This window comes from Mustela nigripes, chromosome 16 (assembly GCF_022355385.1).
Source record: "Mustela nigripes isolate SB6536 chromosome 16, MUSNIG.SB6536, whole genome shotgun sequence".
Lineage (NCBI taxonomy): Eukaryota > Metazoa > Chordata > Mammalia > Carnivora > Mustelidae > Mustela > Mustela nigripes.
The window spans coordinates 8341066-8360018 of NC_081572.1; the positions used below are offsets into that span (position 1 = coordinate 8341066).

General features: G+C 44.6%; 1 long non-coding RNA gene across 1 annotated transcript; it reads left to right on the forward strand.

Annotated features, from left to right (window-relative positions):
- Positions 1 to 464: 464 nt before the first annotated feature.
- On the forward strand, positions 465 to 18260 carry LOC132003722 (uncharacterized). Its single transcript, XR_009400279.1, has 4 exons — positions 465 to 700; positions 13063 to 13165; positions 14959 to 15411; positions 17466 to 18260. It is a non-coding gene; the product is annotated as an uncharacterized LOC132003722 (long non-coding RNA).
- The last annotated feature ends 693 nt before the right edge of the window (positions 18261 to 18953 follow it).

The following is an 18953-nucleotide window of genomic DNA, read 5'->3' on the forward strand; positions in this document are numbered from 1 at the left end:
ACGTTCCTACAGAATAAACTGTGTGTGTGAGCATGTGTGTGTGTGCGCGTGTAAGGGGGTGGGGGTGGCAGATACGTCGGTCTGTAATGTTAAAGTCAAATTGTCCGCTGCATGAGGAGTGACACTCATCCGTAGGATCGGTCTATGATGAGGACCTGCTCTCAGATGCAGAAAATATCATTTACATGTTCGGGGGTGAGGAGAATTCTCCCTATCGTTTAGAAAGCAAGTACTTGGTACGTACCTATGCCGGGAAGGTCAGAACAAGAATCTCCAGGGTTGTAAGATCCAGAGGGCAGCTGTACCTCATAGTACCTCCGTCACCATGGGCACTTATTTCCTACACTCCCCCTAAAGTGGAGCCCACGGTCACTTTAAACGTCCTGAGCCGACCATGTCCTTTTAGTGAATTTCCACGAGCTGGTTGCTCACTTGTGAGGCTTTGTGACAGCGGGGTCCTTGCCAACATAGCAATCGGGGGTGAGGGCAGAGCATTGTACTTCCACTCTGCCTCTCAGCCGCAGGTTGCCCTAGTGCCCACCTCGGGGGTGTTGAGCTCCTCTCTCCGTCTGCTGCCTGTTAAGCAGCTGCCGAGCTTAGTAACAAGGAGGCTGGTGTGGCCGGTGGATGGAGCGCTCCGTTCATGGAACTTGGCAAGAGGCTGCTCGCTGGGACCCGAGGGCAATGAAAAGAAGAGGAGGTGAGCATGATTCTACAGGACAGGGGTTGGGAGCAGACGAGGGGGCGCTGGCAACCGAAGAGGCCACCTAAGTGCCACTCATGGCTGATGCCCTTGGGATCTGCTAGTCTGAACTGGATTGAGATCCAAGCAGAGACAGTTTCTTCCCTCTCAGACCCCGGGAGTTCTCCAGCCTGAGTGTTCCAGCTCCCCACGAACATTTCCAAATTGAAAAAAAAAAAAAAAAAAAAAAAGTGTGGAAAAATACAGTAAAAGCGACAGCGCCTTCCCAGTTTCCGACAGTTCTGTTTGACTTCATGATTAGCCAAACTGCAGTCCCTGAGTTGCTGGCTTAATGTGTGTCACCGTGAGTTATTAACCGTTTCCCGGCCTCTCCTGGTGGGTGTCCGTCTGGCGTCTTGCCCGCAGCTGGCTCAGTCATCTGTTATCCTGTGCCCTTTCCCTTGGGCTTTAGGCTTGACCTGAACAGCCCTGTTTCTCTTACGGGGTCAAATTTAAATTCACTCCACTGTCACCTCTCAGTTATGCTTTTTGCCAAGTGGTGGCTGAAACAGAAGACCAACGCATGCGACAGCAAGAATGACTGCAGAGTCAGCTCGCAAGGGTTCGGAGTGTCCCTCAGACACCAACCGTCTAGAATATTTTCCCTGATTAGGAGTCAAAAGGCAGAGAAGGGCTCATTCCAGAACTGGGAGGATGTAGCACTGAGTAGATGGGGAAGCAGAAGGAGAGCTAATCTTATGTATATTTTGTATGGGCTAACTTAGTCTTTGTGGCCCAGAGTCACTCCTTCTGGACATCTTATCTCTCCTTTTCCCACCATCTCCCTGGGGACACGTGCCTTTATTTTGTCCCTTGGATGCCCAGGATCTTCTTAGGCAATACCATGTATTCAGACCATTACCCAATGTTCTTTTATTCCCTCAAAACTCTTATGTCCCTGGGACCGTTCTCTTTGGAGCCTTGCACTTTGGGGCCATGCAACTTATTGCTCTGAGAAATAATCCACGCTAATAAATTATTTGAGGGCTACTGATTTAATGCATTACTCAAAAAGTGAATCTCAAAACAAAAGGATCTTTTAGAAACAAAGAACTTGATTAAAATTTTATTATCTTTTTTTATTAAAGATTTTATTTTATTATCTCCTTAAATATTTTTATTATCTTTTAAAAAGGTTTTATTATCTTTTTTTTTTTTTAAAGATTTTGTTTATTTATTTGACAGAGCAAGAGAGTGGGAGAGGGAGAAGCAGGCTCCCCGCTGAGCAGGGAGCAGGACCTGGAGCTCCATCCCAGGATCCTGGGATCATGATCTGAGTCAAAGGCAAACACTTAACTGAATGAGCCACCGAGGAGTCCCGCTCCCTCAACATCTTACGTTGTTACGTACATTTGTCACAGGAAGAACGTTACCACTCACTGCATTTCAGAGTTTCTTGGATTTTACCAGTTTCATTTCAATATCCCTTCCCTGCTCCAGGATCTCACCCAGGGCACCATCTTAAGTTCAGTTGTCGAGTCTTCTTGGCCTCCTCCAGTTTGTGACAGTTTCTCAGGCTTCCCTCGTTTGGATGAACTTGACTCTTTTGGGGGGGAAGAGGGGAGGGCTGCTCAAGTATTTTGGAGAATGCTCCTTAATTTGAGGCCAACTGGTGCTTTTTCGTCATGGTTCACCAGGGGTTATGGGTTTTGGAGAGGATGACCTAAGAGGCAATGTGCATTTTCATCATTGTATCATGGGTACATGGCATTCGTGTGACTTATGGCTGGTGATGGGACTCTGATCTCCTGAGTAAGGTAAAGTCTGTCAGGTTCCTCCACTGTCAAGTTCCTTCTCCTCCCTCCAATACTGTAGTCTTTGAAACAAAGTCACCAAATGCATCCCACACTCCATGGGGGTGGGGGGGTAGTTGTGCTCTACCAAATATGGCAGCCTACTTTACAGGCTTTACTGTGCCTTGCCTTTCTTTTTATCTTTCTTTTTTTTTTTAAAACAACATATTTTAGAGATGGCCCTGTTATTGGTATATAGAGAAATTCCGTATTTGTTATTAATTTGCATTTATTTGCCTTATTCTGTGGATGTATGGATACCATAATTGATTTAACTAGCCCCCTTGCAATGGGCATTTAGGTTGCTTCAAATGTTTTGATCTTACAAACAAGGCTGAAACAAACATCTGGCACACGTTCGAGTGTATCTTCAGGATAAATTCCCAAAAGTTGAATTGCTGCTTGAAGAGAATGTGATGTGTAGTTTCTCGAGCTATCGCTGTACTGCCATCACCAGAGAGTAGATGGATTTCTATGTCCCCAGCCATGTTTCATCACGATGATTCAGTGGATGGAATTTCGCATGGGTGGAGGAAATGTTTTTAAACTGGTGGACCACTCGATGCTACTGCCGAGCTCCTTCAATCACAGTACAACGGGAAAAACTATAGGTAATCCAATTATCTAGGTGCAACATGGCCTGTGAGCGAATTTAATAGTCTAGAGCCCCCCGCCTTACATGCTGAAGACTTGATCTATCTCCAGCCTCATTCTGTAACTAGGGTCCCACTGTGGCCATTTCCTGGCATGCTCTGGATACCCTCTTTTCTTTGCCTAGAACATTCTTTATGCTTTCAAGACTCTCACCACCTTCTTCCCCTGCTATCCATATATCCATGGAAAGCTCACATCTTGGTTAGGCCCATCTGGCTCATTCTTGGTCATTTCAGCACAAATGCACTCCCCTCAGCCTTCTATGTTGCCATACTCAGACTTGGAAGTCATTGCTATATTGAACAAGGATTTTGCCTTACAAGTGTATTGTGAATATTCTGAGGCAGGTGGTTGTCTTTTCTCTTTATTTCATCATTTTCCAAAGGCTTTTGAACCCAACATGCTGTGAGTCTATGCTGTTGGTCATGCTGTCAATGGACCCTCTTCTCCTCCATCTCCTGTGGAAGGAAACCATTTCTGTGAGGGTATCTGCCTATCCATAGTCTCTTGGTGACCACCTTCTCCTCAGAATTACATGAGCGGGACAAATCATTTCTTTGAGGCTAAGGGATGATTTCCTGGAGGTGGTAAGAAATAGCTATAAAGGTCACTAGTAAGATTTGAAATTACCTGTAAATGTTGCAAATCATTGAAAACTAACTCTTGGCCACAGAAGGCATTGTGGATGTTGGGGACCATGGCTTCTCAGATGTGTGGGCACTGGACTAACATGAATTTATTTATTACCACTGGCTCGGTTGCCTACCGGGAAGGCTTTCCCACTTGGCATCCTACTGGGATCCTTTTGTTGTAAATCTTAGTTGAGGGAGGAATATTCTGTTCTCACACAGGTTGTCTTCTGCCTCAATCTCTGAAACCCAGCCTTCCTACCATCAGAGCCTTGGGAAGGCCAGTCTTGCTTTTGGGGGCAGACTTTTTTATGTGAACAATGAAACATCCCCCTCTATGCTTCTACTCTCTAACCCCCTTACACATTTCTATTGACATGGTTGTTATTCTATGTGGTTCCCATCCACTCAATCTATTTAAATTATGGGATTTTAGGATTTGCAGGAATCTTGAAATCTTCAGGAAAAGGAAAAGGTAAAGTCTCTCTCAAGCCTCACAAAGCTGGTTGAAGTAGCCCAATGCTCAGCTCAGGTGGGTCTCTAACACCCATGGGATTTTTTTTCTATCATGTTCCCTTATTTATTGAGTATCCAATAATAATAGCTAATGTCTATGAAATCCTTTCTATGAGCACAGCACACAGTGAAGGTTTTACCTGTATTATTTCCTTGTGATAGCCTTCTAAGGCAGACAGCTACCATTTTTCCCACCTAGTAAATGAGAACATAGAGGAAACAGTGATAAAGATACTTGCCCACAATCACATGGCTAATTGTAGGTGAAGTCAGGACAGTCAGATTGGCAGAAAGTGCCAAGGCAGAGTGTGCCTTTCTGTAGTACATTACATGGCAAAGGAGCCCAGGGAATGGACCATGTTAGGTTTTGCAGAGGCTATGGCAGAAACGATCTCTGCCCTTGGTGGTTTTCATTCTAGTCGAGGGGGCCCTAGGGTTGCCAATAAAATACGGAACGCCCAGTTACACTTGAATTCCAAATAAACACCAAATATTTTTTAGTACAATTATGTCTCAAACATTCCATGGAACATATTTATACTAAAAATTATTTGTTGTTTATCTAAAACTCAAATTTAACCGGGCATTCTGCTAAAGCTGACAACTACACGGAGCACCTAGAAAACTCTGGAAAGCCAACGCTCATGCCGCGTATGCCGTACACGCTCCCTTATCCTCACGCCACAGTACTGCTCCCCTTCTTCCTTCTCTCCGTCTACATCCCTTCTTGGCAGACCCCTCCCCACGGCATGTGCTCCATCCAGAATACACAGCCTGGTGGCATGGCGGGCAAGTTGTAGCACTATGTCCCAGGCTGGCCAGCAGTCAACGTGGAGACATCTTCTTTTCTGCCTGTGTGCACAGCCCCGGGTGTGTCCTGTAGCTCCTGAGGTCTCCACTCTTCCTCTTGGCTCTCCTTGGTTGCTCTGCCCAGCCCTCCACCACCTCAGATGTCTGTTCCACCCAGGTTTCCACCCTGCCCAGTGGGTGCCCTGGTTTGCATCAGGTCACTGTGTGCTCATTAGTATTCACCCAAGTCATGGGGCCCAAAGGAAAGGAGACGGCCAAGTCATCTGGCTACTGCTTCCACCTCTCTCTGAGATAGGCTTTCACGGGAATTGGGGTGAGCTATTGGGGTGGGGTGGGCGGGTGCTCAGAGCACACTGGTGAACAGTCGCCGCCTGTGTCCTCTCTGGGATGGGGGCGTTCCGCTGGCTATTTTAAGGCCAGACTGGTGAATGTTGGGTTCCCCTTCGTTTACCTAGGCTCTCAGTATTTTCCCTGGCACGCTCCGAGGTGGTCACAGAATGTGGGAAACCAGGCAAGGGAAAAAATTAACACTCTGTGATGACGCCCCTGGTAGCTGCTGCTAAGTTCCATGGAAAAGAGGGGAGTTTGGGGGGCTCACTATCTTCACCTATGGATGTCTCCAAAAACTTGTAGCTGTATTGGCACCTCCTCAACTCCAGAGATGGTGGAAAAAGAAAATTGGCTGCTAACTCAGTCCGAGGCCTGCCTCATAGCCCCAACTCCACCCACTCCTGTGGAGTGCCTTTGCCCACAGTGAATGCCCCTTTATCGTCCGTGAGCGATACTGACTTCTCAAAAATACTGTGTAGGCCTTGTGTCCCAGATGCCTGTGGCATGCTGGCTCTGTTTCCCTTTCAAGGCTGTTGGCTTAAAAACCCACCCAGAAACCTGAGAAAAATATCTCTACTTGGCAGCTCAAGAGACTAACACCAACGGCCTTCTGTTTCTTAGTCCACTGGCCACAAGCTACCAAGTGGACAGTTATTATAAGGAAGGAAACAACTTGGGTAGTGGAAAAATGCAGCAGGCAACTCACAGTTGGTTAAAAGTCTGATGGGGAGCATGCCCTGCATTGCTTAGACTCATGTGGTGAAGACTTAGCTCATCATCTTTGTTGGCTTTGCAGGAAAGTTCCATTAGCTTTGTGCAGGTTTGGCCTTCTGGGTTAGCAGTTTTCTCTCAGAGCCTATAGTGGAAATTGAGTCCAAATGTGGGTCTGAAGTTGGGAGTGTGATTGAATATTGGGTTTTCCCATGGATCAAGTAATTTGTTTCATGTTTACTATACCAGGCCCTTGATGAGTGACTTAACAAACATTACATCATTTGACCTTTACAACTACACCTTTGGTAGGTGCTATTGGACCTGCTTTATGGATGCCAGGCTGAGTATCTTGACTCGGCCACAGGCAAGGTCAGCCTGGACCACCTCCTGTGCTCTATCTCCTGTTACATGGAGTCTCACTAATGGGAGGACTTTTCTCTTGAGCTTTTTGCCCCCTATAATTGCAGTGTCACTCTTCCTGGAAAAATCAGTCATGCCTGGATTGAGAGATCCATTTGAAGATTTTCTAGTCATTTATCACATATTTATAACTGAGTTTTATTTAGATGCAGCTGACAGAGTCTCATGACTCTTTAACCAAAGTGTGTAATGAATGCCTCACTCAAAAACTCTTGTTTTCTTGTGGTACCTGGATGAGTTCCATCAAGGAGGAGATCATGTGTGCGTTTAACTGGTCAAAAGAGGGAGACTATTAAAAGTGGTCTCCAGCCGACTCACAATGGACTTCAAAACATCACAGGACAATCACTTGAGGCTGTTAAGAGTGGGTCCAAGGGATCCAAGGGGTCCATGAATCAATGCTCCAGGTGACCTCTTGTCCTTTATAAAGATAATGTCCAGCATATAAGATCTACATGCTGCTTTCTAACTTCCTAGTTGGAAGCGAGCAGTGGGGAAGGGCTCAAAGCCACTGGTATCTAAGTCTAGGCAGAGTCATCATCTCAGGTTCTATGGATTACTAGGTCCCCACTGGGATCCCAGTTCCCACTATTTCTTTTATCAACCAGCACACTCTGGCCTCAGCTGTTGTTACCATTTCCAATTTTGGTGACTGCCGGCTTGTCTTCGTTTCAAAAATGCCGATAACATCTATAAGTGAAAAAATCCAGAGGCATTGGCCTGTGGCCACCCTCGTTATTAACGCAAGTTATGATTTTTCGTTCAGTGCTTGACAGCCCGGAGAGCACAGTCTCCTCATAATAGACCGACCTTCCCTCTGCCTGAAGCACAAATACCTGGAAAAGACATCGAGCTCCAGTTCTGACTACAGAAGACATCAACCCAGCCCCCTGGGAAGTGCAAGCAGGCAGCAGCATTTGCCCTGCCAGACTTACCTCCTGCTCCTCACCAGAGGACTTTCCCTCCCTTTATAAACACTTAATCTAACCTCATACCTATTTGGGGGGCAAGATGGCTCTCATATACATTTATTGAGTACTTTTCCCCCAAACTCTTCTGCCTCCGTTCTTTGCATGATGCAGCAAGTGACATTCATTCCATAGCATCTCTAAATTACCAACTATGGGCAAAGCCCTCTGCTTGATGCTCTGAAGAATGTGAGTTAGGTCAAGCGTGAACAAGGGAGGCTCAGTGACCGTGCGTGAACCTAGCCAACAATTGCAAGTCAACATGCATGTTGTACAAGCACGATACTGACAAAACATCATAAATACGTTCTTTTGCCAAAAAATCTGCAGATCAATTAACCTCATAGGAATGGGCTAGAAAAATACAACATGTCTTTATTCTTTGGTTCATTCAACAAAAATATTTTGAAGGTCTTAAGTCTCCAAACCCCTGAGTTCAATCATAAGTGGAAAATGGATACATTTCCTGTCCCCAAGTTACTTATCATTAGGGTGTCAGGAGAGACCATAAGAAGCTCTTGTTTATATTTGTTTTGTAAAACATGAATATGGAATCTATTATTTGCTAGGAACTATGCTATTTGGGAAATGGAAGCACACTCGTTAGATTCGGACAGACATCATTCGTTTCCTACTCATTTTAAAATTTAAAAATATTATAAAATTGGGGCACCTGGGTGGCTCAGTCTGTTAAGCATCTGCCTTTGGCTCAGGTCATGTTCTCAGGGTCCTCAGATAGAGCCTCACATCAGGATCCTTTCTTGGTGGGGATTCTGCTTCTCCTTTTGCTTCTCTCATTGCCCCTCCTCCTACTCCTGCTCCCTCTCTCTCAAATAAATAAATAAAAATTATAAAAATTTAGAGTAAGGGGAAAGAAAAGTTGACAGTGAAACGAACATTTTCAAGAAGCAAGTTTCTGTGTTGAGGTCTTCAGCTGTTGAGGCATGTTGAATGTTCAAGGCGGGTGGCCGTCCTGAGTGTAATTCAGCCGAGAAACCCTCACAGGTGGCATGGATTCAAGACAGTTTTTGAAGAAGTTGAAGGGCACAGAGAGGCAAGCCTCCAGGAAGGGAAAAGGTCTGGGCAGAGTGTTGAGAGGAAGGAGGAAGTCAACACGGTGGTGGCTGGTGGGAATGGCGGGGGGTGGGGTGGGGGGAAGATTCATCTAATAAGACAGGAAAAGCAAAGCTATGTGGTAAGGAAGGAGAAGAATAATGAGGAAGGAATCTATGTAGGATCTCTTCAGAACCTTGCAAGGTTGAGGACTTTTTATTACTATTATTAGAACAAATTTGGTGGTAGTTCCATCCAATTCCAAAGTCATGATCTTTGCTTTGCAGTACATTGTGCCTACTTTATAAAGGGGAATAGAAAAAGCTGCCAGAAAAAAAAGGGCTCAATGTTGAGAGTTTACCTACAAATTTTACCTTGAAACAAATGAGAAAGAGAGTTTAGCATAGAAAGTAAAGGGTGCATGAATTCTAAACATAAAAATAGAAGGTGGAATAAATTTTCATATCTTCAGCTGGCCACTCTCAGACCCCCAGAAGTCTTTTTGCAACTTTACTGTGCTATTAACATCTATTTGATTAAAACTTTGAGGAATACTACTGTATTTTATTCAGTCAGCAACAATCACCTCTCAGCTTGTACACTTAACACAAGACATGCCATGAAAAACATTTGTACCCTCAAAATAGTGTGGTATCAAAACACCTAAAGCAAAGTGTTAGAATTTGCAAGAACAATTTAGGCAAAAAAAAAAAAAACCCACTTGTGAACCCAAATAAGCACAAACCCACAAAAAACAGCAAAGGGGGTAACCTCTGTTGGACAGTACTCCTTGAACGTCCCTTTCTTTCTTATGGTACTTTCAGAAACCTCTAAGAGCTGCTTCAAGAGTCAACTGTACCAGTAGTTCTTACAGCTGGAATATTTACACCAGTGGAAAAATCTGTAGTGTCTCACAAACTGGGAGGCTTAAGGAATCAACCTAGTTGGAGCAAAACAAGATGGCGGCACTTTTTCCTTCCAGGGAAAGAGACTCTGTAGGAGAGAGTAGGTTTCTTATTGGGTTGTTACCAACTTAATGGCTGCTAAACAGTCTACAAGTCTACAGTCAGTGAGAGAGAGGAGCTGTTACCCTCACCAGCTGATGCTATTGTTGGAATTAATTTTAATAATGATAAAAATAGCATCTAATATTTCTGGAACAATCACTACATGCCAAGCACTAGCATAGCAGTTCTCAACCAGGGGTGACTTCCACCCGCCCTGCTCCAGGACATTTGGAAATGTCTGGGGACGTTTTGATGGTCACAATGGAGGGGCCATGGCATTTGGCAGGGGCTTCTGGCATCTAGCTTGTACAGGCCAGGATGCTGCTAAACAGTCTACAAATGCAGAGGACAGACACCTACAATGATGAATTATCTCGCCCAAAATAGCAAGGGTTCAGTGACCTTGCAGCAGACAGTTTTTTGCACATATTTAACCTTCAAAATAACCCTATGAGAGACATATTCTTATCATCCCTGCTTTACAGACAAGAACATTTGGGCTTACAGGAGCTCAAATTTTTTTGGCCTTTGAATATTTTCAGGTTTCTTTTTCGAGATCTGTTTGGTCCTGTGACAACTGCAGAAAATGTAGGTTTGTTCAGTGGCTGGGAATTGGCTCTCTCATGCTCCAGCATGAAAGTTTCCCAACTTCAGCTGACCTAACCCTCATTCCATTCTGGGATGAGACTGGCTGACAGCTGGTGACCAGAGTAGGGGGATGAATGTATTATATAATGTCTACAAAGTCATGAAAAGTTGGTTTAACTTCTATGATAAGCAAGAGATAGAGAGATAAGATAGAGAATAAGAATCTGATGTGATTTAAAAATATGTTTTCAGACATGGTGGCCAGAATGTCCCCCCAAATCCCTGGTGCTCTACTCCTAACCTCTGATAGTGGCATGGTGTGTGCTATTAAAAAAACAAAGGTCCAGATGCCATGACGTTCAGACAAGAGAGGATGTCTCACTACTACAACCTTACATGGGATTAGGTCATAGAATTCTGAGAGCGTTGGGTCCTTTGGAAGACGACATCTGCCTTTCCTTTTTTTTTTTTTTTTTTTTTCTTTTGATAAATTCCAAGCTCCTTGTCAAAATATTTATGACCAGAGACAGGGAAATCAGATGTTTTCTTTTGAACCAGTTCTCTGCCTCAGGCTTGGGTGCTCGGACCACTTCTCTCTGCTCTTCTCATTTTTCTTTCCTCCTTTCCATTTTTGCAACTTTTTCTCGCTAGTTGCATCTTTTCCACTCGCTTTAAAGGATTTCTCACCTGCCTGTGTAAAATGTGGAACAAGGGAATGGAGAAGAGTTGTCTAAACACTTAGGCTGACTGTCCAATGGGGAGATTGTATGATCAGGTCAACGAGGGCAAAGATTCTCTTTTGTATAGTTAGGAGGCACCCACTTGGAAGACTTTTTTTTTTTTTTAAGATTTTACTAATTTATTTGAGAGAGAGTAAGAGAGAGCAAGAGAGTGCAAGCATCAGGGAAAGAGAGAAGCAGGCTCCCTGTTAAGCAGGGAACCTAGCACGGGGTTTGATCTCAGGACCCTGGCATCATGACTTGAGGTGAAGGCAGATGCTTACCTGACTGAACCACCCAGGGGGCAGCTGAAGACGCTTTTGAAAATTAAGGAAACCCCTTTAAAGTCTTTAAACTATAAACTGATAACAATAGGGTACAAATCCACATATTTTTTTCCCCCTCATGATGTTCAAAAACTTCTGCCATAGCCAATTGTCAGCTCTGTCCTGTCATTGGTACATATTTCAATGTTACTATTGCTGTTTAAGTTGACTGAATTCAACGGGAGCCAAAATGTAAGTCAATTTAACAAACATTTCGTCAGCTTGTATTATGGACCAAGATGAATATGATATAACAGACCCCTGCGGTGAGGGAGCTTAGCATTTTGGTGGGAAACTGAATAAATAATACATCCAATTGTCATATAGGCAAATGTATGAGTTATCTAGTACCATGTAACAAATTACCCTTGAGATAATACACATTTATCACTGCACAGTTTCTATAAGTCAGGAGTATGGACATGGCTTAGCTGGATCTTTTGCTTCAAGGTTACTTATAAGAATGAAACAGGTTGGTTTAGGGTCTATGGTCCTATCTGAAACCTCAACTACAGGAAGATTCATTTCTTAGCTCACCCATGAGGTTGTTGGAAGGATTCAGCTCCTTGATGTTTCCTTAAGGGTCTCAATTTCTGTCTCAAGAAGGCATTACTCAAGAGAGTTCCTTGCCACATGGGCCTCTCCAACATGGCAGCTTGTCATCAAAGTGTGCAAGCTGAGAAGACAGTAGACAAAACCAAAGTTACCATCTTATATAAACTCTTTTAGAAATGACAGCCCATCCCTTTTGTGTGTTCAGTTGATTAGAAGTGAGTCATTAGGTCTGGCCCACACTCAAAAAGAGAGGATTATGCAAGGACCTGAATACCAGCAGGGAAATCACTGGGAGCTATGTCAGAAGCAGCCTACCACATAAAGGTTAAGAGAGTGTTAAAGAGAAGCTCAAAGTGGCTGTGATCCTGTCAAAGCAGGGAGTGGTGGAAGGAACCTTATCTCTAAAAGGAGGTATTTTCCGGGACATCTGGGTGGCTCAGTTGGTTAGGGGTCTGACTCTTGATTTTGGCTCAGGTCATGACTTCAGGTTCATAAGATCAAGCCCCATGTTGGTCTCCACACTCAGTGGGGGTCTGCTGGAGATTCTCTGTCTTCCTCTCCCCCTCCGCTTGCTCATGCACATGCTCTTTCTCTCTCTAAAATAAATAAATAATTTTTTTTTTTTTTTTAATTAAAGGAGGTATTTTCTGACTACATTGGACTGCACTAGATTTGTGGAATAATCCTAGACTTGCAAAATTTGTGACTGGAGCCTTAGTAGCTAACCACTTAAGGCGTTATGGCCCTAATCATGAATAAAGAAACATGGAACCTCACCAAGGTTTCAAAAGTCCCATGGTTGTTTTATTCAATATCTGTCTCAAGAAAATTTTCCTAGTCACTTGTTCATTTAGTGGCTTACTTATTCACCTGTTTATATATCAGTTAATGCTAGATAATGAAACTCAGAGATGAATTACCTTGGAGGAACTGGATAATGGGACCAAGAAGTGAATGAGATTTACTTTTGAGGGCCTCTCCTCAGTCCTCATTGTACACAAAGGTTCAGGAAATTGTGTCCTGTGAGTCAAATCTGCCATTCCCTTCATCTGTTTGTGTATAGCTTATGAGATAAAAAAGGCTTATATATTTTTAATGTTTGAAAGAACAAACAACAGAAGAATAATATTTGGTGGCAGATGAAAATTGTATGAAATTCAAATTACAGTGCTTATAAAGATTTATTGGGACACAACCATGCCGGTTTATTGACATACTGTTTATGGCTGGTTTTACAGAGTTGAGACCACGTGATTCCCAAAGCGTAAAATATTTACTGTCTAGACCTTGAAGAGGAAGTCTGCCCACTCCTGGTCCAGAGAAAGATGGACATGCAAACAAGTAATTACTGTGTTGTGATATGTGATAATCTAGATGTACATACCGGGGTCATCAGGAGCACACAGGCATGAATTCTGTTCATAACTGCTTCCAGGTTGGTGACGAAAGGCTTTGTGGAGGTCTCCTTGAGGATAAGTGAGGGTTCTTCTGAAAACGGGAGGTGTTAGAGAGAAAATGACTCATGGCGCTTGTTAGAGATAGTTGAGGAGGGCATTACTCAAGAGAGACTGCTGCAATGTGGATTTTGTAGCAAGGGAAAGTGGACCCAACTCTGGGAGAGTCCCTTAGATGGAGGGGTTTGTAGGCAAGGAGCAACGTGGGGTCCCTTGGTGGAAAATTACTAGGAGGAAATATCAAGACTGGGGGGATTCTGGCTAAACCAACACGACAGGATTTTTGCTAAAACCTGGCCAGAGTGATAAGATATCCAGGGTACAAGATGAGGAATTTGATCAGATATCAAGGGTGGGAGAATTTTGCAAAACTGAACCAGCAGGATTCCTGCTGAAACTAGACTGAACGATCCAAGGACAGAACTTCAGGTTGGGGCCTTGTCAGAAAGGAGTCAGAAGAGCAGAAGAGTCCGACTCAAGTTTGATCGAAGGAGAGTATCTTTGAGTGTCTGTCAGAAAAGAGAGAAAAGACAGTCTCTTTCAAGGATCCTTAAATTGGTGACCATGGACTCCTTAGGGGGTAAGGTACCCCTGAAATTGTTTGCCAGACCTGTGTTTATCTGCCCCCCCCCCCCACCGCCCCACTGAAGGAGAGGGTCTGGTTCTTACAACAGGTTTTCAATTGTTTAGGAATCACTATTGAGGGCAGACATGGCAGCTCATGCAAAGCCACAAACACGTAAGAGAGAATAATCCACTTTGAAGGGTCAACAGTGAGGATACAAGATAGGTTTCTAGGGGTGCAGATGGAATTAAGGCTAACCACATGCCGCTCACCATTGGAGGGTGTAACGCAGGACCTGGATGGAGCAGAGGTCTGAAGACACAGTGGGATGAGGATCCTGACCCAAACCAACGTTAACCAGACTTGGCCTTGGCTCTCAAGGGGCCACTGCGTCTAAAGCAGCTGATGGATAGGCAGGAAGAACTCAGCCACCTACAGAGAGGCTGTGGGTTGGCAGTTGACTGGAGTAACCCTGGAGAAGTTGGCCAGATATCCAACTCCTTAACCTATCGTTAAGCAAACCCCATCTCCCTTTCCCCTCCGAACCCAAACAACGTTGACTCAATCTGCCTGTGGTCCTCAGAATGTCTGGCCAAACAGCAAGAGGCAGGCACAAGACTCAGCTTCCTCTTCAAGGGGCAGGAGGAGGGGGGTCTTTCCATGTGACGGTGCTGGGGGGCACACGGAACAACAGAGAGCTCTCCAGTCCTGGCAGGGAGAGTCCCTCAGACGGAGAGATGGAGGCTCTGGACGTGAGGTGTGTGGGGAGGAGGTAATGGTTTTCACTGAATTCCTTTTTATATTTTATTTAGATTAAGTTCTGCTCAGCGGGGTGATTTCTTAATTAGAGCCGCCCAGCCAGGCAGACCTCCAGCTCAGACCCCCGTGCTGCCTTCTAAAGTTTCATGAGGGACCTTGTCCTGCCTTATTTCCTGAGTTCTAATATTTGAATAGTGTGCTGTGGATTTCAATGGGAGGAAAGACATGTAATTTAATCATCTTTATTAGATTTTGCCTGTGGATAGGGAGAGGGGAAGGAAGGAGGAGGGACGTGTGTCCTCTCTTTGTTAATTTTTTTTTCTTTTTCTCTACCTTTCTTCCACTGGTCCGAGAAGGAGGAGACTCAAGGGCTGTTTCTTTTGCCTTCTTTTCTCAAACAAAGAAGCTTCACAGGAATATTAAGACCGAAAGAGAACTGTGTTCTTAAAAAAAAAAAAAAGAAAAGAAAAGAAAGAAAGAAAGAAAGAAAGAAAGAAAAGAGTTGGATGCGAAAGAGAATTGTGTTCGTTGCAGGACTTTGCAAGGATCCATGGAGAGATTTATGCAAACAGATTATTCAGTTCTTCCTTTGGTGACCTTGGTCCTTAGAGTGAACATGATGACCTTAATGGCTTTTTGCCCCTTCGTCAGCGCAGACGGCGCTCAGCAAGCCTTCAACAAATGGAGGAAAATTAAAGAGAGAAATGGCCCATGGTGTATTCTTACCTGACATAAATTGGCGTCTTTGGCCACCATCCAAGGGAGAGAAACCAGCCTATAGAAACAGAGAAAGAAGATCAGAAGCTGATGTAAGGAAGGGAGGTTTGTCATGTTGCTGTCCTCAGAACGGGAGAAGGAAAACTGAGCAGGAATTAACAGTAGCAAATAGTCAGCAGGGGTCTGTTAGAAGAAATAAATCTACTGGAGTTTTCCAACAAAGGGAGACAGAAGTCAGTATAGCACATCAAAAAAAAAAAAAAAAAAAAGAAAAGAAAAGAAAAGAAAAGAAAAAGAAAGAGAAAAGAGAGAAAGGAAGGAAGGGGGAGGTAGGAAGGAGAAAGAAAAAAAAAAAAGAATCATATCCAGAACTGTTCCAGTTGTCCTGCTCAATGCACACGCACACACACACACACACACACACACACACACACACACACCCTGTAGCCTACAATCTTCCCTCATGCCCCTATCCTGTTGATCTTTCTTCACTTAAAAATTATCGGCAAAGAATTGATTCATTTGGGAGAATTCCAGGCACTACATTCATGTTCAGTTCAAATGAAATAGGATCCAGACTTTTCAAACTGTGCTGTTCTGCAGATAAAACACCAAGGCAGGACCTCATTATCTGGAGACATGGTCCTTTCTTTTTCCTCTTGCCTTTTGTTTCTGAGCAATTTTAGGCTTGTTTGGAAAGTCTCGTAACGGGGGCAGAACATTTTTCACATCTATTTCGGGAGGGTTTTTAGTTAAGAGTAATGAATTTACCTCTAAACAGATGGGAGAATTTTACTAAAGCTAGAAACGACACTTTTACTAATATCCCCGATAGGCTGATCCTAATCCTCTGATTGTTAAAAATGCTTGGTCTACGAGAGTCTTATTTATGTGCCAAATGTCTTTATTAAATCATGAAATTAACACAGAAAAAAATCCTATTACAATGAGTTTCTGTGTATGATCAAAAGTTGTCCATGGCCCTACTGATAGCCTACTTATTCCAAAATTTAAAAAGGTGAAATCCCAGTAGAGCCCAGTGCTTGGCCAAGTTTTTAAAAAATTCATTGTAAAATGGCCAGAGGGGTTACGAGGTCCCCAGCCAGGAAAGGGCCTACGTTTTATCAAGGTAGTAGTCCCTAACAAAAAGACAACTGTGAAAAATAGGCCTCCCCTTCACCCGTACAGATGAATTCTTGGCAACATTGTAATATGATTTGACCTGTAGAAGCATAACGAGTCTCTGATATCGACTTTGATTTTAAAAACCTAAGGGGCAAATTCAAAGACAAATTGTGCTTGTTAATCCAGGGTTGTGGGATGTGAAAAGAGTTTAAAAAAGTCAAGAGACATGGTCTGGTCTGTTTGTATATTGGATCTTAAAATTAAACTAAAAAAAAATATATATTTTCGAATGTAAAATTACTACAGGTATATCACAGAAGAACAAATTCCTTCATAGCCCTCCCCCTGGGAAAGTGCATTTGTTTGGGATTTCCAAACTTGATTCTGGCCTTTATGTGGACGGGAGCATTAAAGGTTCTGTGTTAGAGCTTAGTCTAGACGCGTGGGACCTGATGGACATTAGCAGGACCTAAAAAGAGAAGAAGAGATCCAAGTTGGAGGGTCTAAAGTCTATGGCCTGTCAGAAGCACTTGGAGGGGTAGGTGAACAGAGTAAGGGAAGACACCAGGAGGTCCAGATGAAGCAGGGGGCATGGTGGGACCATGCCTGATAGAACACTTTGGGTCAAACCAAGAGGTGGCAAATGAGATGGGACAGATGTGACAGAGAGAGAGAAAGGGAACATGTAAAGGGCTTGGCCCTGGAGATGCATTTAAAGTCCTTTTATCTTTCAAAGATTGTTAACCCCAATGACTTTTCTTCTTTATTCTAGATGCTTTGCTCTCTCATATTATTACTAGGGACCTGCCATGTTAAAAAGAAACATTTGGGAAGCAAGGGTGATTTTTCTCTTTTCTTTTTTAATTGCAATTGTGATGTGCTCCTGGCCTGACTTGGCATGAGGTCTGGCTTAGATTAGCCCCTGGCTGAGAGATCCCTGCTAATTTAGTGGCTGCAATTAGGCCTGCCTCTAGCCATGGTCTGCTTTTCCTGCATGCCCTTGGTTGTTTTTCTCCAACAGAAGCGGTGGTTCTGCCGGTCCTCTACGGTCGTTGCCCCATTGCTGAGACCACTGGCCAGGATTAGGGGTATGATCTGTGACCCTGAAACAGAGGGAAATTAATTGGAAGCGAGGGGGCGGATTCCATGAAAAGCACAAGCACTGTGAGTCCTCTCATAAAAGACCCCAACTGCCACAGGTGTGCACCTGCCTTCCAGCCGTCACGATCCTTCCAATAAAAGAAGCAAAAAGGAACAAAATAGGAAATGTTTTCTAAGTAGCAGTGCCTTTCCTCGGGGCCTCAGCTGGGTCTCAGCTAGCCATGGGCTGCAGGTAGAGGCGTGCCTGTCCCTGAGAATTGAGAAGGACTGTCAGCCTTTGCTTCAGCCATCTGAAGAGGTTTGAAAAGAGGAAGCAACTTGCATAACTGAGAGCTGGCAGAAAGGGTGAGTGTGTGTGTGTGTGTGTGTGTGTGTGTGTGTGTGTGTCGGGGGTGGGGGAGTCCCCCTCCTGCTCTATTAATAAACTGCTGAAGCTCCAAGTTTGGGGTTTACAGTTTGACTCCAGGCAAAACTGGAGAGATTGCACATTAAAAAAAATTTTAAGCCAGTTTAAAAATATAAATTAAAGAGCACTTCCCCCAGCCCCCCCCCCCCCAGGTATTATTTATTAACAGAAAGAAGTGTATGCCATGTGCTGTCTCTGAAGCCCTGTTCATGCTTCTTGATTCACAAGCGATCCCAAGGAGAGCGACTGTTTGTGTGTTTGGGGGCGATGGGGGATGGAGCCCAAAGCGTTGAAAGCTCACTAAAACTCAGCTCCGTCTTGTTCTTCCTGAGATGAGGAATTTGGCTGTGAAGCCACAGGAGGCTGGGGGGTGGGGGGGGTGGGTAGGGGCTGGGAGCAGGAAGAGGAGGAAGTGAGCGCGTGGGGTGGTGCCCAGGAGGGCTCCGGGCCAGTAACCAAGTCCTTTGCTGGGGGGCAGGTGGAAGTCTCCAGGGTCGGCACCGGGCAACCTGTGAAGGCAAGGGAGGAAAGAGATTTCTGGAAGTCTCCCGCTGTCCCTCCTGCCTGCTTCCCTCCTTTTCCTGGTGGTTGATTTGCAAGGAGCAGCGGAAGGAAGGATGTATCAAACCCAAAGAAGAAAGAACCCCTACCATTTGCCCCCACGACACCAGCTCCGAATGGCGACGACACTGTGGCCGGGGTGTGTTCCCGATTAGCCTCGGCCGGGGCAGGAGGCAAATCAGGGCTGACTGTTTTCTTTAGCCCTGAGAGCCAAGGGTAGGCACAGGCTCCATATCAAAGGCGAAGGGGATCCAGTCTGTGCAATCTCCTAGACTGGGGGTGCGGGCATGTCCAAGTCCCAAAAGATGCCCATCAAACACCTGCTGAACTTCTAGACCTCATCTCTGTGGCCTTTGAGTGTGCAAGGGAAAAGTACAGTCACAGTCCATCCAGCTGAGCCACTGGGGACGGGGCAGCAACTTATCTTCAGGCCCTCAGGTG